At 39.7% G+C, this 13,490-nt stretch overlaps 1 protein-coding gene across 1 annotated transcript in view; it reads right to left on the bottom strand.

Moving 5' to 3' along the window:
• traf1 (TNF receptor-associated factor 1) overlaps positions 1-13,490 on the bottom strand; it is a 55,873-nt gene that overhangs the window by 37,013 nt on the left and 5,370 nt on the right. The gene's annotated exons all lie outside the window — the stretch shown is intronic.

Genomic DNA, 13,490 nt, shown 5'->3' with positions numbered 1-13,490 from the left:
ATTACTACAGTACTGTGCAAAAGTCTTAGGCACCACAGATATAGATACAGGAAACTTGAAGCTTTCAGTTAATTTCAACAAATGGACTTAAAGGGAACATAAGCACACCCCAGGTCCTTCACCTCCCATAACAGAAGCCTAGGCAAAGTTTCATGCAGTATTTATTCAGGTTGAGTTGTACGCAACATGTGAATTTTGTCCTCCAATCATGGAAAATTTTACTTTGATATGGTTATATGGACTCCGAACGAATACACCACAGTTGTCACCAACTTCATTAAGATCTGTGTGGATGATCTTACAGAATATAACGGATATACCCAAATCAAAAGCCATGGATCAACCAGGGGATTCATAGTCTGCGGAAGGCTAACTCTATGGCACTCAGGGTACAACCATGGAAGGTAAGAGTGAAAATACAATTCTGATTAAAGCTACATAGGAATCGGGTGCAAGTCAGCTCTGGCAGGGTTTGCAGGCCATTACTTCTACAAAACGAAACCTAACATCGTCACTAGCTGTGATACTTCACTCCTAGATGAGCTCAATGATTTTTATGCACTCTTGTGTGCATAAAACTACCCTTGTGTGAATTCCTGCAGCATCTGGTGACCCTGCGATCTCTGTCGTGGAGGCCGATGTCAGAATATCTTTCAAGAGGATGAACCATTGCAAGGTGTCAGGCACTGATGATGGAACTGGTAAAGCTCTGGAAACGTGCCAACTAACTGGCAGGCATGTTCAATGACATCTTCAAACTTTCACTGCTTCAGTCGAAGGTTCCCACCTGCTTCAAACGGACGACAATTATACCAATGCCCAAGAAGAGCAGGGTGAGCTGCCTCAACGACTATCACCCAGCAAGGACCAGGACCTGCTGCAATTTGCCTATTGCGACAATAGGTCTGCAACAGATGTAATCGCACTGGCTCTCCACTTGGTCTTGGAACACCTGGACAACAGGCTGCTGTTTATTGATGACAGCTAGCATTCAACACAATCATACTCTTAGTGCAAACTCCAAATCCTGGGTGTCTGTACCTTCCTCTGCAACTGGATCCTTGACTTCCTCACTGCGAGACCACAATCTGATCAGAAATAACATCTCTTCACTGGCCATCAACACTGGCACACCTCAAGGATGCCTTCTTAGCCCATTGCTCTACTCTCTCTATACCCACAACTGTGTGGCTAGGTACAGCTGAAACACCATCTATAAATTTGCTGATGACACAATTAGATTGTTGGCATAATTTCAGATGGTAACGAAGAGGCGTACAGGAGCAAGATCGATCAAACACGAGGAAATCTGTAGATGCTGGAAATTCAAACAACACACACAAAATGCTGGTGGAACACAGCAGGCCAGGCAGCATCTATAGGGAGAAGCACTGTCGGCGTTTCAGCCCGAGACCCTTCGTCAGGACTAGATGAAGGTAGTTAGCCCTGACGAAGGGTCTCAGCCCAAAACGTCCACAGTGCTTCTTCCTATAGATGCTGCCTGACCTGCTGTGTTCCACCAGCATTTTGTGTGTGCTGCAAGATAGATCAGCTGGTTGAGTGGTGTCACAGCAACAACCTGGCACTCCATGTCAATAAGACCAAGGAATAGATTGTGGACTTCAGGAAGAAGTCAAGGGAACACACACCAGTGTTCATCGAGGGATCAGCAGTGGAAAGGATGAGCAGTTTCAAGTTCCTGGGTGTCAACATCTCTGAAGACCTATCCTGAATCCAACATATTAGTGCAGCTACAAAGGCACAAGAGCTGCTATATTTCATTAGGATTTTGAGGAGGCTTGGTATGTCATCAAAGGCTACCAAATTTCTACAGATGAAACGTGGAGAGCATTCTAACTGGTTGCATCACCGTTTGAATGGAGGGGCCACCGCGCAGGATTGAAAAAAGCTGCAGAAAATTATAAACTCAGCCTACTCCATCATGGGCACTAGCCTCCCCAGCATCAAGGACACCTTCGAAAGGGATGCCTCAAAAAGGCAGCATCCATCATTAAGGAGCCTCATTACCCTGGACATGCCCTCTCCTCATTGCTACCATCAAGGAGGTGGTACAGGAGCCTGAAGATACACCAGCAACGTTTCAGGAACAGCTTTTCCCCCTCCACCATCAGATTTGTGAATGGATAATGAACCCATGAACATGAGCTTGCTTTTGTTTTGCTCTCTTTTTGCAGTACTTACTTAATTTATTACTTATGTGTGAGATGATATTCACGGGTTCACGGACTGTTCAGAAATCTGACGGTTGAGGGGAAGAAGCCATTCCTGAGTCTACAACCAGAATGGGGAAGTCAACAACTGCGTAAGTATTTCACAAATTAGATAGCGAGTTTCTGGTTAAAGAAATAATTGGTCCTGCAATCCCACCATGGCAGATTAAATCACAGATTGCATGCAAAGTATTTCCAAAATGGCAAGATTGTGTGTAAATGGTTAGACTAATCTTAACAGGGGAACCGCAGTAAAGGACAAGGATAAGCGACAGAGCCAGGCTCAATGATTAATTTTACTGATAACAGTATGGGGTTTACAAACAAGAAGATCTGAAGCATTGCTACATCCACATGCGGCAGATATAAACAACAACAAAATTCATAATATCTTATAAAATGCAATTACATAAAGTGCGCTGGGTCTCTGGAAATAAAGTTACACTGTCCCAACTCATTTCTGAGTTGAATATTTTACGTTAATTCTAAAAGAGAAACAAAGGAAGCTCCAGCAGATGCACATTATGAATAGAAATACTGAATCTAAAGTGGAATGTAGTCTGATTTCAAACACTGAACCTGAAGAGACCTAGCTCAGAAAATCGTTACCTCCAAGTCATAGTTTCAAGAAATACCCTTTCCCATCTCTCATAAAATATTCAAGACATTAAATGTAATAACGCAATTGCCTTAGTGAAATTAAAGATTAAGACTGGTTTCGTTCTGTTTTGTCAGTTTCGGATCTTAGAAAAGAGAATTAGGAGGCATCAGAATAAAGAACTAATTCCTATTTTCAGTCAAATGACAGCAGACAGATGATTAAAAAGACCCCTCTTGTTAAGACATAACACAGCATACTGATTTGCAGGATATTAAACAAGAGTGCTTTGCGATACCTCTCAGTGTTTAATATCTCCAGATTTATTGTCCAAATGGCTGTTCCTTACTTACATGCAAATGTTAAGTTTGTTTCACTTCCATTTTTCTCCCCCCACTTAACAATTTTACAATACAGCTTCCTGAAAATTCATTACAACGTCCAAATACTTGGTAGTGCATGAAGTAAGTTCTTGGCAAGTTTACTTTGGGAATTAGATTCAAAATTAGCCCATGTCAATGGAGTCAAATTGCCATTTATCTTTTATAAGAAATTTGGTGAATGGATCAGGACAGGATTAAGCCTGATGTTTCATGATAGATCATGAAACAGATTAAATGGCTAATGTCTGAGTGTTACACAGGTAACTGAAAGTTAAGCCATAATTTTTGTCTAGACTGAGGTTAATGGCTGTTTACCACTAAACTTTACCACACAGAGTTCTAATTAAAAGAATTAACTCCAGGATTCAACAAGTTCTGAAACAAAAACATCAGTTGAAAATACTCTATCCTGTCCATCAAAGAGAGATGCAGAGTTTTAGCTCAGATGGCCAATTCCTAACATGACATTGCTAAGCTAGCGCTGTATTTCCAGAAAAAGTCTCCAGATATGCAACTTACTTTCTGAACTTCCTTGGAGTCTGAAAAATAGTGTACTAAAATAGTCAACCGTTTCAGAAAATTAAGATAAAGATGCAAATTACCTGCCTTATTCTGCCTGGTGGGAACATTTTAACAATATAGTTTGTTTATAATGATGTGGAATCTAATGACAACCAGTACTTAAAGATTAGCTGTATTTGTCATATATACAGTGCCTATATTCAGTCCCCCTTGGAAGTTTTCATGTTATACAAATTTGAATCATAGTAGATTAAATTTGGCCTTTTTTTTACACCGATCAAAAAAACAGACTTTTGTGTCAAAGTGAAAACAAATCTTTACAAGGTGATCAAAATTAGTTAAAAATATGAAACACAAAATAATTGATTGCATAAGTATTTACTCCCTTTAATATGACACACCAAATCATCACTGCTGCAGCCAATTGGTTTTAGAAGTCACATAATTAGTTAAATGGAGATCTGTGTGCAGTCAAGGTGTTTTAATTGATTGTAGTGAAAATATACCTGTATCTGGAAGGTCCAACAGCTGGTGAGTCAGTATCCCGGCAAAAACTACACCAGGAAGACAAAGAACACACCAACAACTCCATGAAAAGGTTATTGAAAAGCACAAGTCAGTAGATGGATACTAGAAAATTTTCAAGTCACTGAATTTCCCTTGGAGTACAGTTAAGTCAATCATCAAGAAACGGGAAGAATATAGCCTAGGGCAGGCCATCCTCAAAAACTGAGTGACCGTGCAAGAAGGAGACTAGAGAGGGAGGCCACCAAGACATCTATCACAACTCTGGAGGAGTTAGGAACTTCAGTAGCTGAGATGGGAGAGACTGTGCATACAACAACTGTTGCCTGGGTGCTTCACCAGTTGCAGCTTTATGAGAAAGTGACAATTGAAAAAAACTCACATGAAATCTCAGCTAGAGTTTGCCAGAAGGTATGTGGGAGACTCTGAAGTCAGCTGGAAGAAGGTTCTATGGTCTGATGAAACCAAAATTGAACTTCTTGGCTATCAGACGAAACGTGATGTTTGCCATAAGCCGAAAACTGCACATCATCAAAAAAACACCATCCCTACCACGAAGCGCAGCAGTGGCTGCATTATGCTGTGGGAATGCTTCACTGCAGCAGGCCTGGGAAGGCTTGCGAAGGTACAGGGTAAACAGGGAAATCCTGCAGGAAAACCTGAAGCAGCCTGCAAGAGAACTGCGACTTTGGAGAAGATTTGTTTTCCACCAAGACAATGACACTAAGCATACAGCCAAAGCTGCACAGGAATGGCCTAAAATCAACAAAGTTAATGTCCTGGAGTGGCCGAGTCAGAGTTCAGACTTCAATCCAATTGAGAATTTGTGGCTGGACTTGAAAAGTTCACTCATAATCCCCATGCAGTCTGAAAGAGCTTGAGCAGTTGTAAAGAAGAATGAGGAAAATTGCAGAGTCCAGATTTGCAAAGTTGATAGAGACATATCCACACAGACTCAAAGCTGTAATTGCGGCCAAAAGTACAAAATCCTGACTTGAAGATGGTGAATACTTATGCAATCAATTCTTTGTATCATATGATTGTAACTAATTCAGATCACCTTGTAGAGATCTGTTTTCACTTAGACACGAGTCTTTTTATGTTGATCAGTAATTTTAAAAAAGCCAAATTAAATAATTAAATCCACTATGATTCAACATAAAACAATAAAACATGAAAACTTCTGGGGGAGGTAATACTTTTTACATACAGTGAATTGCATCATCAACCAACATAGTCTGAAGAGTGCTGGGGGCAGCCCACAAGCGTCCCCTTGCTCTGGCACCAACATCTCATGTCCACAGCTTACTAACTCTACCCTGTACGTCTTTGGGCTGCAGCTGGAAACCATGCAGTCATGGGGAAAAAGCACAAACTACCTACAGATGACGGTGGGAATTGAACCTGGATTGCTGGTGCTGGAATAGTGTTACGCTACCCGCTACGCTACAGTGCCTCCCATATCAGTTGGAAAGTATCAGTTTCATAACACTACACATCTGGGATTTGCTTCAGGGAACACACAAAGGGAATTAGTTGCAAGAGCCAGAAAAATCTGTCTCATTGCCTATTTCAGTCTTGGTTAGAAAGCTCCATATTCACAAGGCCACTCTCACATCTTAAAGGCTCTGCAGGATTCTGCCATGCACAGCAGAGAGACCAGAGCATTGATCCTTAGACTGGTGCACTCCTTTATTCTCTGTAAAATGCCTTTGAAATAATATTATTCACACAATCGATAATGTGAGAGAAGACTACTGCACAGAAACCCGCTCTTTGGTCCATCTCATCCATGCCAAACTATTAATCTGCCTCGTCCAATTGGCCTGCACCCGAACTTCAGTGCATTTTAAGCACATAATCATTTTTCTTTAGAGGAAACATAGACATCCAAATTTTAGCAATGTATGAGTTCCAATACTAAGTGCCTTCTTCCCCCCCCCCACCCACAAACATTCCATTGTTGAGACTTTTTCCAGGAATCATACCAAGTAATTCAAAAATATTTTCCAGCATGGGTTTAACTGAGCTAGCTGTAACAAAAATGACCCATATTAGGAATGTTACTTGATGTTCCAGTTTTAGCTCTTATAGCCATTGGCAAGTCTCGGGGGTGCAATAGATCTTAGAATAATCTCTAAAGTGTGGTTAGCTATTTCTCCTCCAGATTCCTTCACCATTTATCAAGATTTACATTCTCCAAAGACGAAACAGTTATAGTAGACTTAATTTTACAGCCAGAGCTTCATGCTAGCAACTGTTCATCTTAACTCTCTGCAAATCCACAGAGAGATTTTTATTTACAGTTCACCTGCATAATTAAGCCAGTTCAAGTATTTTAACCCAACAATAAATCCAAGCATATTTCATTTGGAACATTTATCTAATCCACATAAACTCACTTCACCCATACTATCATAAAAACCACTTGAGTCAAGCAAAAGTAGACAATTTCTTGCATACTAAATCTTGCACAATACAAATTCTTACTTCTCAGATTCCTTCATCCTCTGTTAAGATCTACATTCTCCAAAGACAGAAGCAGTCTTTTGTCTTTAAATACTGCTAAATATTAATACTGGTATTAATATTGTTATAATACTGACTATACAGTAAATACCAATTAATACAGCAATAGTAGTCATCTGACTATAGACCATTTAAGCATGTGGAGATCTTCCAACCACCAGGCATTCTTTCTTTCTTTCTTTTTTTTTCTATGGGGCAGTTAGGGGGGAGGGGTTAAGGGGAGGGGGTATGGGTTATATACATTGTTTTTTCATACTTTGTAATCATTTAAAAATGCAATAAAAAATTATTAAAAAAAAAACAATAGATATAGTTCCAATCTAGGAATGATTCTCCAATTACCAACTTTCAAATGAAAGCTGTAAAGTCTCATCATTCTTAAAGGATTTTTTACTTCAGTAGATTACAATTTTCTAATTAGAATGATACGTTCTCCCCATAATTTGTACTTTGTAACTTAAGAATTTTTGATTCATGTGCGAATTTATCCTCCTAAAAAAAAATCACAGAAGTGATCAACACCTATACAGTGGATTCCGGTTAACTGAGACACATTGAGGCAAGTACATTTTGGCCCAATTAAGTGGCTGCTCCAATTAGCCAAAGTTTTATGGAAATAGTTATAAAGAGGCATTTTAAAAAAGGCAAACTACCATTTAACTGAGTAACAAATTGGGTATTTAAATGAAATACTGAACAAATTAGAACACTATCAATACTATAAAGCTGCGTATTAGTTCCAAATAGTTATCGAAGGAGGAATTCATCCAGAGTTTGGTGCCCTGTACTTCCTTTTTGATTGACTGCAAATCAACAAACTCAGTGCAGATAATGGACTGCCTTTTGACAACTGCAGTCTCCAAATCTTCATTTTCATTGTAACATTCAAGATGCTTGAAGGTAACTTCTGATTCTTCATAGTTGCTAACTTGTTCAAATAATGAAATCATTTCATTTTCACTCCCAGCCATTTCTAGCACCTCCAAGTCTGAATGGTGGGGAGGCCTTTACTCATGACAGACTAGACCATATCCACTATTTTTTGAAGGATTTTCCATTCAAGGGCATTGGAGTTTCCATACCAGGCTGTAATGCAGCCAATCAATATACATTCTACCACACATCTATAGAAGTTTGTCAAAGTTTCAGATGTCATGCCAACCCTTTGCAAGCTGCTTATTCATAATTGCACTTACATGCTGGGCCCAGGATAGGTCCTCTGAAATAACAGCGGTAAGGAATTTAAAGTTGCTAACACTCTTCACCTCTGATCCCTTGATGAGGACTGGCTCAAGGACCTCTTGTTTCCTTCTCCTGAAGTCAATAATCAGCTCCTTGGTCTTGCTGACATTGAGTAACAGACTGTTGCTGGCTGCACCACTCAGCCAAATATCCAGTTTTCCTCCTATATACTGATCCCTCACCACGTTTGATTTTACCAACAACAATGGAGTCGTCAGCAAACTTAAATATGGCTTACAAACAATATATTTACAATATTAATCAAATATTAAATTCACAACATTCCTCCCTGCTTAGCTATAAACTCCAACTTGGTATAGAATGTATCTCAATTTACATACACATATACAGTATAGTATATAATACAACCTCTATATGGACATCCACAACATAGTAAATTTTAAATATTCCCATTGAGGCGTCAAAGATTTAATCACTGTGCAGGATTTCAGGTTTTCTTACTCTTATGGGATAATGTCTTTCCTGACTGGTGTGTTGGGGGGTGGGGGGGAGCTTGGCAGATGAGGCGTGACTGTGAAATCATCTCAGGTTCTAAGGCCTTCTTCTTAGGAGCCAGCTCTGGGACTTCAGGAAATGGTTCTAACAGTTCGAGATACCCTTTTTCTCCTTTCTTCTCCACAAAGTGCTCTTGGCATCTTTTGGATGTGTTGGCATCCTGAACAGTGCATGGCAAGCTGCTCAAACTGGTGATCTGACCCAGACCACCAAAGCTTTGAGCTAGCATTTTCCTTTTGACCACACCTAGATGACTAGTACGTAGCTCCTCCCGCATTTTAACTCTAGCTTGGATGGTAAAACCCTCAATCCCCATGTTAGGTAACTCTGTCAAGGGCAAGTTCATCCCGGCATTTGTAAAAATGGGGAAACTGGGATTTCTGATTCACATTCCAGCTATTTTAGGTGACCTGGTAGACCTGAGACAGTGTGGGGTCTTTTCTGGTTTCCCTTTGGATCATCTGTGCTCTAATAGGGGCACCTTTAATTTGTATTACGTCAAAAGGAGTTTCCTCTTTTCAGGTATTTCCTTTTCCAAGGGTAAATGGAACAATTCATCATCAATTTCATGATTAGTCGTCCTCTCGAATCTGATCCTCCATGAAACAGAGCTTTCTGTGATTGAAAATGGACACTAATTGCTTTTGTTTTACCTTGTTCTAGCTTAATGCACTGTGTAATGATTTGATCTGTATACACTGCATCTCGGTATAGTAACCAATGACAATAATAAACCAAAAACCAATACTGAAATCAACTGAACAGTTCCGTAAATTAGGTAGCCCCACAATGAGCACAACTGATAAAAGACTAGTATTTTATATCACATTGAAAAATAGATCAAAGCTTTGCCTCAACTTGTGGGCAGAAGGAGAATGGAAGTGTTTAGCAAGGGACTGAGGATGACTGCTGTCCATCAAATATTAATTACATCAAGAGCAGAGGCAGAGAGGATGAAAGCCAGACAGGCAAAAGGGGGAAAAAAATGCAAACTTTTGAACACTGCAACATTTTCCATCATTCTTCAATTATATAATCTTGGCATTCACACCTCAGTCATTATTTATTGCTAAAATAAAGCTGGAGTTGCTAGAACAATTTTTCCATGATTAGAACATATCTAAAGTTAGAATTAATACCATAGAAGTCAGCCAAAATGTGGGAACAATGGCATCTATCAAACTATCCACACCCCCCAACTGAAGCTGAACAAAAAAGCACATTATTTGGCAGTACAATAACGTTGTCCTTTTATAAAATTTGTATTTGCAAAGAATTTTTATTTGTACAGCAACTTACTTTAACATAGAAAAGCATTCAAAGTGGTTCACACAAGCACAATCAGATAAACATCAACGCTTAAGTTGTCTTGGAAATGGAGGTGGGAGGTTAATGGAGTCAATGATTTCAAAAGTTTATACATAGAAGGGACAAGAAGTGTGAAAAAAGATATTTATATCAGAACAGCAATATATCATTAACAGACAAAAGTAAACAAGATCAGTTTCTCTAACTTTTTTCCAAAAGAAAAGAGAAAACTGATGAACATCCTAAAATTAACCTTTAATATTTTGAAAAAAAAACTTAGTAAAAAGATGACAAATACTGTGAGTCGATCATGCTTTCTTGTGCTAAATGTGTATGTAGTACCATCTACAATCTGCCAAAACTGAATTTGCAAAAATATGTCACCATTTCTTCAGCACAGATTCATGGCTAAAATATAATCAGTAAGCCTACCATCAGGAGCTGCACAAAGCCATAAGTCCAAGACATAGGAGCAGAAATTGCTCATTTCATCCATTGAATCCACTCCACCATTCCATCATGTTATTATCCCTCTCAACCCCATTCTCCAACCTTTTCCCTGTAACCTTTGACACCCTTACTAATCAAGAACCTAACAACCCCCTCTTTAAGTGTACCCATCAGCTCCGTCATGGGCACCAGCCTCCATGGTATCCAAGACATCTTCAAGGAGTGATGCCTCAGAAAGACAGCACCCATCACCCAAGACATGCCCGGTTCTCATTGCTACCATCAGGAGGGAAGTACAGGAGTCTGAAGACACACACTCAACGATTCAGGAATTCAGGAACAGCTTTTCCCCTCTGCCATCCAATTTCTGAATGGACATTTAAAACTACCTCACTACGATTTAAAAAAAAAATATTTTTACACTACTTATTTAACTATGTAATATATATACACTTATTGCAATTCACATTTTTCTCTATTTTTATGTATTGCATTGTGCTGCTGCTACAAAGACAACAAATTTCATGACATATGCCGGTGATATTAAACCTGATTCTGATCTGTAGCAACAAATTTCACAGATTCACCACCCTCTGGCTAAAGAAATTCCTCTTCCCCTCTCTTCTAAAGGAACACCCTTGTATTCTGAGGCTGTGCCCTCTGGTCCCAGACTCTCCTGCTCTAGGGAACATTCCTTCCATGTCCACTTTATCTTTGCCTTTCAATAATTGGTAGGTTTCAATGAGATCCCTGCTCATTCTTCTCATTCTACAGCGAGCATAGATATTGCAGCTGTTGCATCATTGCCACACCAAGAAGTCTGTAGAGTGCTGCCAATGGAAGAGGTAGACAAGGCTGCACAAGATAAGGAACATTTGGAGATTATGGAGATTGCTGGGGGAAGATGGAGATATAATGGTATTCTGTCTCTTGAGCTCCTTGATCTCAAAATGTTGTGATGGAGAGGGTGGGCTAAATTGTCTGTTTCTGCCACATATATTCTCTCCTGCTTTCTTGGAATACAGTGGATTATTCATCATAAAAATAATTAGATAATATGTGCATGATACAGTGGGTCAGAACTTGATATTTTTATATACTGAAATTCACTTTTATTCATAATAAAACAGTTACAAGAATAAACCATACAATGCCTTTTCATTCTCACATTCACAGTCAATGCATTAGGCAATGTTTTATTACATTCCTCAAATCCGTTAGGACTGTTCCCACTCATGTGGTCCCCCAGGGTGGTACACTACTAAAGTAACTGAGGGGCTCCCTCGCTCAACCCAGCCCCAAACTTGATGCCAGAGATAAGCTACTGACATGTGACAAATAGGAACCTCTCTCTTCTGAATTCACCAGTGTCAACTTATAGTTTAATGTCTCACCAACTGTAAGTGGGGAGAAACTCCATTGTGGATCTAATGTGGCTGAGGCGGAATAAGCCCCACCCACATAACGGCTGTGTGGCTCAACATCACAATCCAGCTCTGAAAAACCCAGTGCAGCGTGGCTGAGAAGTTCTAGTCTCCCAGATGCAGACAGGGACACCAAACTTCATGGCACTTCAGTCAAGGCATCCTGGTAGCTCAGTTTAGAACTGACAAGATTTCTGAACAAATTCCAGCCAATTTACAACAAGGTAGGTAAAAGGAGAGTTCAAGACTGAATTTTGTTTAAAAAAAAATGCACTGAATCACAAACAGCTATGGCACAAATCAATTATGATCTTATGGTGGCACTTTGACAAGACGGTTGTTGCTGGCTCACAAACCCTAGTTTGATTCTTATTTTGTCATCCTTGAATGTTTTCCCATGGGCAATCTATATCCCAAAGATGTCCTAATCGGCTACCAGCAATAACACCTCACACCATAAGACGTAGGAGCAGAATTAGGCCATTCAGCCCATCAAGTCTGCTCCACCATTTCATCATGGCTGATCCTGGATCCCACTCAAACCCATACACTTGCCTTCTTGCTCTGATGCCCTCTGATACCCTGACCCATCAGGAAATGATTAACTTCTGCCTTAAATATAGGCATGGACTGGTCCTCTACTGCAGTCTGTGCAGAGCATTCCACAGATTTACTACTCTCTGACTAAAAAAAGAATTCCTCCTTCCCTTTGTTCTAAAAGGTCACCCCTCAATTTTGAGGCTATGTCCTCTAGTTCTGGATACCCCCACCAAAGGAAACATCCTCTCCACATCCACCCTATCTAGCCCTTTCAATATTCGGTAGGTTTCAATGAGATCCTCCCACATTCTTCTAAATTCTTCTGAGTACAGGCCCAAAGCTGCCACACACTCCTTATATGTCAACCCCTTCATTCCCAGAATCATCCTTGTGTACCACCTCTGGACTCTCTCCAATGACAATATGTCCTTTCTGAGATGTGGGGCCCAAAACTGTTGACAATATTCTGTGCAGACTGACTAATGTCTTATAAAAGGCTCGGCATAGGTAGGTGGCTTCAGAATGAGAGGACCTAATGGTCTTGAGAAAGAGATAATAATTTAGGGAAATAAATGAAGTACATGAGTGATGCAATTCTGAATTGCCTAACCTTATTGACATGTTCCCAGCTGTTACCTTTAAACCAAACCTTCCACCTCTACAGCATAGAAATATCTAAGCTCCTATCAATTTGTTACCCAAACTTCTCTAAGCGGTTCTATTTATTACAATTGCCAGTAACTCCTGGTATTCATATTTTATCCCTAATTAAACCTAGAGTTCTATAGGCTTTATCAATCTGATAGACCATAAACCTGTACTGTTAACACCATCTTTTGCAGCACCAAACGTATTTTCATTCAGAGAATTAAAACACCCCCTTCACACTGAATGATACTGAATTCCATCTACTAATCCTAATTCCAATCACTCACCTTATAAAAATCCTTTGCACCACCCCTTCTTTTCTAAATATCTCATTCTAACTTGAATATTGGTATAATTTGCAAATACTGACATTGTGCAATGTACATCTACAACAGGTCTATATTTGGAGAGATTCAACTACCTATCTTAAATGTGATCAAATACCTGAAAATAAAAAAACTTATTTAAAATAAGCTACAGGGATTCCAAACTTCTAAGGCTGTGGTCCACAAACACCTCAGTTAATAGTAGAGGTCCAAAGCATAAAAAAGGTGGGAACTCCTGGTCTAAGGGG

This window comes from Hypanus sabinus, chromosome 18, assembly GCF_030144855.1.
Source record: "Hypanus sabinus isolate sHypSab1 chromosome 18, sHypSab1.hap1, whole genome shotgun sequence".
In the NCBI taxonomy this organism is placed as follows: domain Eukaryota; kingdom Metazoa; phylum Chordata; class Chondrichthyes; order Myliobatiformes; family Dasyatidae; genus Hypanus; species Hypanus sabinus.
Note: the sequence above shows the minus strand (reverse complement) of the source record. Positions and strands in the feature narration are given on the sequence as shown.